Below are 6,801 nucleotides of genomic sequence, written 5' to 3' on the forward strand. Positions count from 1 at the left end.
ACATGATGACATGACAAGAAGCAACACGCAAGCGAATGACATGGCAACGACGGCGAATAACTGGACGACAACTGGCACATCGGTCTCTGGGTGTTACAGGCAAGGTGGTTAGAGGTTTGACATGGCAATATGGGAGGCATGATAAGAAAGTGGTAGGTATCGTAGCATAGGCATAGCAAAAGAGCGAGCATCTAGCAAGCAAAGATAGAAGTGATTTCGAGGGTATGGTCATCTTGCCTGCAAAGTTCTCCACGAAGACGAAAGCTTGATCCTCATAAACGTACTCAACGGGCTCCTCGATCACGTACTCGTCTCCCGGCTCTACCCAATCAAGAACAACAAACAAAGGGAGACACAATCAACCACGTGCAATGATCAAACAACATGATGCAAAACATGGCATGATATGCGGGATGAGATATGTGATGCATATGCATGATTTGGAAAATAATGATTGAACCTGGCCTCCACTTGGAAAACCAGGAGTGCCACTGGAAAGGGTAGTTGATTTCGGTCGAAATCGATATAAAGATCACCGGAATCGGATGCACGGTTTGTAAATGACAAGCAAAACAAATATGGCACCGGCCTGCAATTAACAGCACGAGGTCTCCTAAATGCATCAAGAACAACATGCTACATCACTCTAAAATAGCAACACAATACATGGCAGGTATCCACTCAAGATGATTGACAAAAGATGAACACTGAGCTACGGCTAATTCACACAATAGCAGGTTCAAACAAGCATGGCAAAAGTGCAAAAGATAACAGGTTTCAGACTTTGTGAAATTAGCAACATGGCAGGAATTAAACATCAGGAAGCAATGTTTAGAGCAAGATAACAACATGCTACAGGAAAATATCATGGGAAAGCAAGGCATGGCATGAAGCTACTCAAGGCATACAACAAAAGTCCCTTACTGACGATAAGCCAAAAGGGATCAGAAAATACAATGGCAACCATGTGAACATAGCAATTATCGTTAACAGATTCAGACTTAGAAGAAAACTGGAACATGGCAAAACAGATATTAAGTAGGCATGTTTACGAGCTCGATGCACTCACCACAAGGCATTGCATGATAAACTAAGCATACACCCAGCAAGTAGACATGGCACAGAAGCTAGACATGGCAAGAACAACATCATAGCATGCACGGATCAGCTATAACAAGCTCGGCAAAATTGCTAAACATGTTAACAATCTGCCAGGAACATTTTATAGCAAAAGTAGACCTCGATTGACCTAAGCTAGGGTGCTCCATAAATACAAACAAAGACATGGATGGATAGAGCACCACAATATCTACAAAACATCCTTACTGATCATGCTCAAAAGAGGCACGGATCACTCGGTAGCAACATGAACATATGGCATAAAAATAATGACAGGGCAGAGACTTAGAATATTTCTAAGTCCCTGAAATCAGCAACATGAAGTAAGCTACTTTGCATGCTTGTGCTAGTCACCACAGAGATCACAAAAATACATGGCATACACTCCTGTAAAGATGGCATGGCATACTTCAAAACACATGTCGAGCTCAGGATCATAGGAGGCACACATTAATCATGGCAAAAATGACAAATGAGCAAATGTTGATAACAGATCTGAAACTAACATCACATAGCCCTCTTCCAATAGCATTTAGGCATCAAGATGAGCTGAAACAAAAATGGTGCAATGAGATGAAATGGAGTACTCGTCGAGACGAACATTTCGATATGCTACACGCATGAATCGGAGCAAAGGTTGCAGAGATATAGCATGATGAAAATGCCTAAAAATTACTGGGAGATGAGGGAGAAAGTCTACCGAGGTGGATCTAGGGTTCGTCCGGATCCAGATCGGATCGGCCCGGAGCCCGAGGTTCGTTGGGTCACTGTTCGCTGGAGACGTCGGGGGTCGCCGGACTTGGAGAGCTTGCCGGATCCGGTGGGTGAGGAGGACGGGCGCAGCGCGGCGCGGCCGGGCGGATGCGGCGGAGGGCGGCGCGGCGGAGCGGTCGCCGAAGCGGTGCGGTCGCCGGAGCGGTGGCTCGCCGGAGCTCGAGGTTGCCGGCACGCCGGCAAAGGGTGGAGAAGGGATGGCAGTTGGACTCGGGGGCGGGGAGGCGCGAGCAGGTGGCGGCGTCTCCCGGGCAGCGGCGCTGAGATCCAGGCTGGGAGGGCCGGCCTCGGGCCCCGCGGGCCGCGGCGGCACACTGAGGAGAGAGAGGGATGCGGGGCTGAGGTGTCGCGCTGTGGTTGCCTGCGGCGGGCGGCGCGGACATGTCCGGGCGCTGAGAAGAAATGTCCGGCGGCGCGAGGTAGGAGGAGCTAGGGTTTGTACCGCGAATTTCAGATAGGGATCACATATATATAGGTAGAGGGAGCTAGGAGACTCCATATTGAGCACGGTTTTTGGCCACGCGATCGTGATCGAACGACCTAGGTGATGGAGGAGGTTTAGGTGGGTTTTGGGCCACTTTGGAGAGGTGTTGGGCTGCAACACACACGAGGCCTTTTCGGTTCCTCGGTTAACCGTTGGAGTATCAAACGAAGTCCAAATGGCACGAAACTTGACAGGCGGTCTACCGGTAGTAAACCAAGGCCTCTTGGCAAGTGTCGGTCCAATCCAAGAACGTTTACCACCCGCACAGAAAGAAGGTAAAAGGGGACACCGGGTGACATAGGAGCGCCGGATTGCAAAATGGACAACAGGGAAAATGCTCAGTTGCATGAGACGAACACGTATGCAAATGTAATGCACATGATGACATGATATGAGATGCATGACACGCAAGCAAAAGACAAGGAAACAACAGCGAATAACTGGAAGACACCTTGCACATCGGTCTCGGGGCGTTACAACACTCCACCACTATGAGAGGATCTTGTCTCGAGATCTAGAATGGCACCGGAGGGAAAACGGAAGAGAAAGAGAAGAGGTAAAACTAAGTTGCTCCTTTGACAAACGAGTGAAACCAAAGGACCTTGAGATGTTGAACAACTTGAAAGAAAGAAGGCAATGATGATGAACAAAGTTGAAAGCACTCCGTTAAGAAAGAGGAATAAGAAAGAACCAATTCGGGTTGCACTCCGGTTGAAAAGAGATGCAAGACTTGATAATATGAAAGAACTTGAGCAAAGGGCACAACACTTCGGATAAAAGGATAAGCATGAAAAGATCTTGATCTTGACAACAATAAGATGGGTTTGAAAGAGCAACATCACAAATCCTCCGGGAGGAAGAAATGGAAGATAGATAATTGAAAGAAACGGATGGAGAAAAAAATGCCAGCTTCTGCCAGAAAAGAGCTTGAAAAGGCATCCTTAGAAGAAGGGTCGAACGGAGTTGCTGGAAAACCAACAACGAAAGAGTAAGCTTTTTGTGGGCTTATAGAAAACATCTCGAAATTATGAGGTGACATCCTGCCACTCACGGAAAAAGATTGGATTGATAAGAGCAAGGAGACGAGAAACTTATTTCACCGGAAGGATAAATGAAAAACTTGGGTCATTTATGAGCACCATAAATAGCAACAATCCTTAGGGAAAAACTTTAGGTGAAATATGACACAAGATGACTCCAACAAAGAGGTCGATGGATTTAAAATACCTCATTCTTAACAACATGTGAATCATGAAACATGAACTCAAATTATCAAGAATGACATGATACCACCTCCAATGATACGGTAGAAAGAATTGCACTCCAGGTTGCAAGATGAATAATGCTTGAGCTCATCAGACTTTGTGAAGTTAACAACATGACAGGAATTTAACATCAGGAAGCATTGTTTAGAGCAAGATAACAATGCTACATGAACATATCATGGGAAAGCAAGGCATGGCATGAAGCTACTCAAAGCATACAACAAAGTCCCTTACTGACATAAGCCAAAAGGGATCAGAAAATACAATGGCAACCATGTGAACATAGCAATTATCGTTAACAGATTCAGACTTAGTCAAAACTGGAACATGGCAAAACAGATATTAAGTAGGCATGTTTACAAGCTCGATGCACTCACCACAAGGCATTGCATGATAAACTAAGCATACACCCAGCAAGTAGACATGGCATAGAAGCAATAACATGGCAAGAACAAGATCATAGCATGCACGGATCAACTATAACAAGCTCGGCAAAATTGCTAAACATGTTAACAATCTGCCAGGAACATTTTATAGAAAAAGTAGAGCTCGATTTACCAAGCTAGGGTGCTCCATAAATACAAACAAAGACATGGATGGATAGAGCACCACAATATCTACAAAACATCCTTACTGATCATGCTCAAAAGAGGCACGGATCACTCGGTAGCAACATGAACATATGGCATAAAAATAATGACAGGGCAGAGACTTAGAATATTTCTAAGTCCCTGAAATTAGCAACATTAAGTAAGCTACTTTGTATGCTTGTGCTAGTGACCACAGAAGATCACAAAAATACATGGCATACACCCCTGTAAAGATGGCATGGCATACTTTAAAACACATGTCGAGCTCAGGATCATAGGAGGCACACATTAATCATGGCAAAAATGGCAAATGAGCAAAATGCTGATAACAGATCCTGAAACTAACATCACATAGCCCTCTTCCAATAGCATTTAGGCATCAAGATGAGCTGAAATGAAAATGGTGCAATGAGATGAAATGGAAGTACTCGTCGAGACGAACATTTCGATATGCTACACGCACGAAACGGAGCAATGGTTGCAGAGATATAGCATGATGAAACTGCCTAAAAATTACTGGGAGATGAGGGAGAAAGTCAACCGAGGTGGATCTAGGGTTCATCCGGATCCAGATCGGATCGGCCCGGAGCCCGAGGTTCATCGGGTCACTATTTGCCAGAGACGTCGGGGGTCGCCGGACTTGGAGAGCTCGCCGGATCCGGTGGGTGAGGAGGACGGGCGCGGCGCGGCGCGGCCGGGCGGATGCGGCGGAGGGCGGCGCGACGGAGCGGTCGCCGAAGCGGTGCGGTCACCGGAGTGGTGGCTCGCCGGAGCTCGAGGTTGCTGGCAGGCCGGCAGAGGGTGGAGAAGGGATGGTGGTAGGACTCGGGCGCGGGGAGGCGCGGGCAGGCGGCGGCGTCTCCCGGGCAGCGGCGCTGAGATCCAGGTCGGGCGGGCCGGCCTCGGGCCCCGCGGGCCGCGGCGGCACGCTGAGGAGAGAGAGGGATGCGGGGCTGAGGTGTCGCGCTGTGGTTGGCTGCGGCGGGCAGCGCGGACATGTCCGGGCACTGAGAAGAAATGTCCGGCGGCGCGAGGTAGGAGGAGCTAGGGTTTGTACCGCGAATTTCAGAGGGGGGTCACATATATATAGGTAGAGGGAGCTAGGAGACTCCAAATTGAGCACGGTTTGCGGCGACGCGATCGTGATCGAACGACCTAGGTGATGGAGGAGGTTTAGGTGGGTTTTGGGCCACTCTGGAGAGGTGTTGGGCTGCAACACAAACGAGGCCTTTTCGGTTCCTCGGTTAACCGTTGGAGTATTAAACGAAGTCCAAATGGCACGAAACTTGACAGGCGGTCTACCGGTAGTAAACCAAGGCCTCTTGGCAAGTCTCGGTCCAATCCAAGAACGTTTACCACCCGCACAGAAAGAAGGTAAAAGGGGACACCGGGTGACATAGGAGCGCTGGATTGCAAAATGGACAACAGGGAAAATGCTCAGTTGCATGAGACGAACACGTATGCAAATGTAATGCACATGATGACATGATATGAGATGCATGACACGCAAGCAAAAGACAAGGAAACAACAGCGAATAACTGGAAGACACCTTGCACATCGGTCTCGGGGCGTTACAACACTCCACCACTATGAGAGGATCTCGTCCCGAGATCTAGAATGGCACCGGAGGGAAAACAGAATAGAAAGAGAAGAGGTAAAACTAAGTTTCTCCTTTGACAAACGAGTGAAACCAAAGGACCTTGAGATGTTGAACAACTTGAAAGAAAGAAGGCAATGATGATGAAACAAAGTTGAAAGCACTCCGTTAAGAAAGAGGAATAAGAAAGAACCAATTCGGGTTGCACTCCGGTTGAAAAGAGATGCAAGACTTGATAATATGAAAGAACTTGAGCAAAGGGCACAACACTTCGGATAAAAGGATAAGCATGAAAAGATCATGATCTTGACAACAATAAGTTGGGTTTGAAAGAGCAACATCACAAATCCTCCGGGAGGAAGAAATGGAAGATAGATAATTGAAAGAAAAGGATGGAGAAAAAAATGCCAGCTTCTGCCAGAAAAGAGCTTGAAAAGGCATCCTTAGAAGAAGGGTCGAACGGAGTTGCTGGAAAACCAACAACGAAAGAGTAAGCTTTTTGTGGGCTTATAGAAAACATCTCGAAATTATGAGGTGACATCCTGCCACTCACGGAAAAAGATTGGATTGATAAGAGCAAGGAGACGAGAAACTTATTTCACCGGAAGGATAAATGAAAAACTTGGGTCATTTATGAGCACCATAAATAGCAACAATGCTTAGGGAAAACTTTAGGTGAAATATGACACAAGATGACTCCAACGAAGAGGTCAATGGATTTAAAATACCTCATTCTTAACAACATGTGAATCATGAAACATGAACTCAAATTGTCAAGAATGACATAATACCACCTCCAATGATACGGTAGAAAGAATTGCACTCCGGATTGCAAGATGAATAATGCTTGAGCTCCTCTGAAAAGAATCTTGATGAGCACTTCGAGAAGGAATTAAATCCTTGATGAACCATCATGTAGAACCTCCATGAAGAACTCCGGTAATAAAAAATGATCAAACGAAATGAGGATG

The sequence above is a fragment of the Triticum urartu genome, chromosome 2 (assembly GCF_003073215.2).
Source record: "Triticum urartu cultivar G1812 chromosome 2, Tu2.1, whole genome shotgun sequence".
Classification (NCBI taxonomy): Eukaryota; Viridiplantae; Streptophyta; class Magnoliopsida; order Poales; family Poaceae; genus Triticum; species Triticum urartu.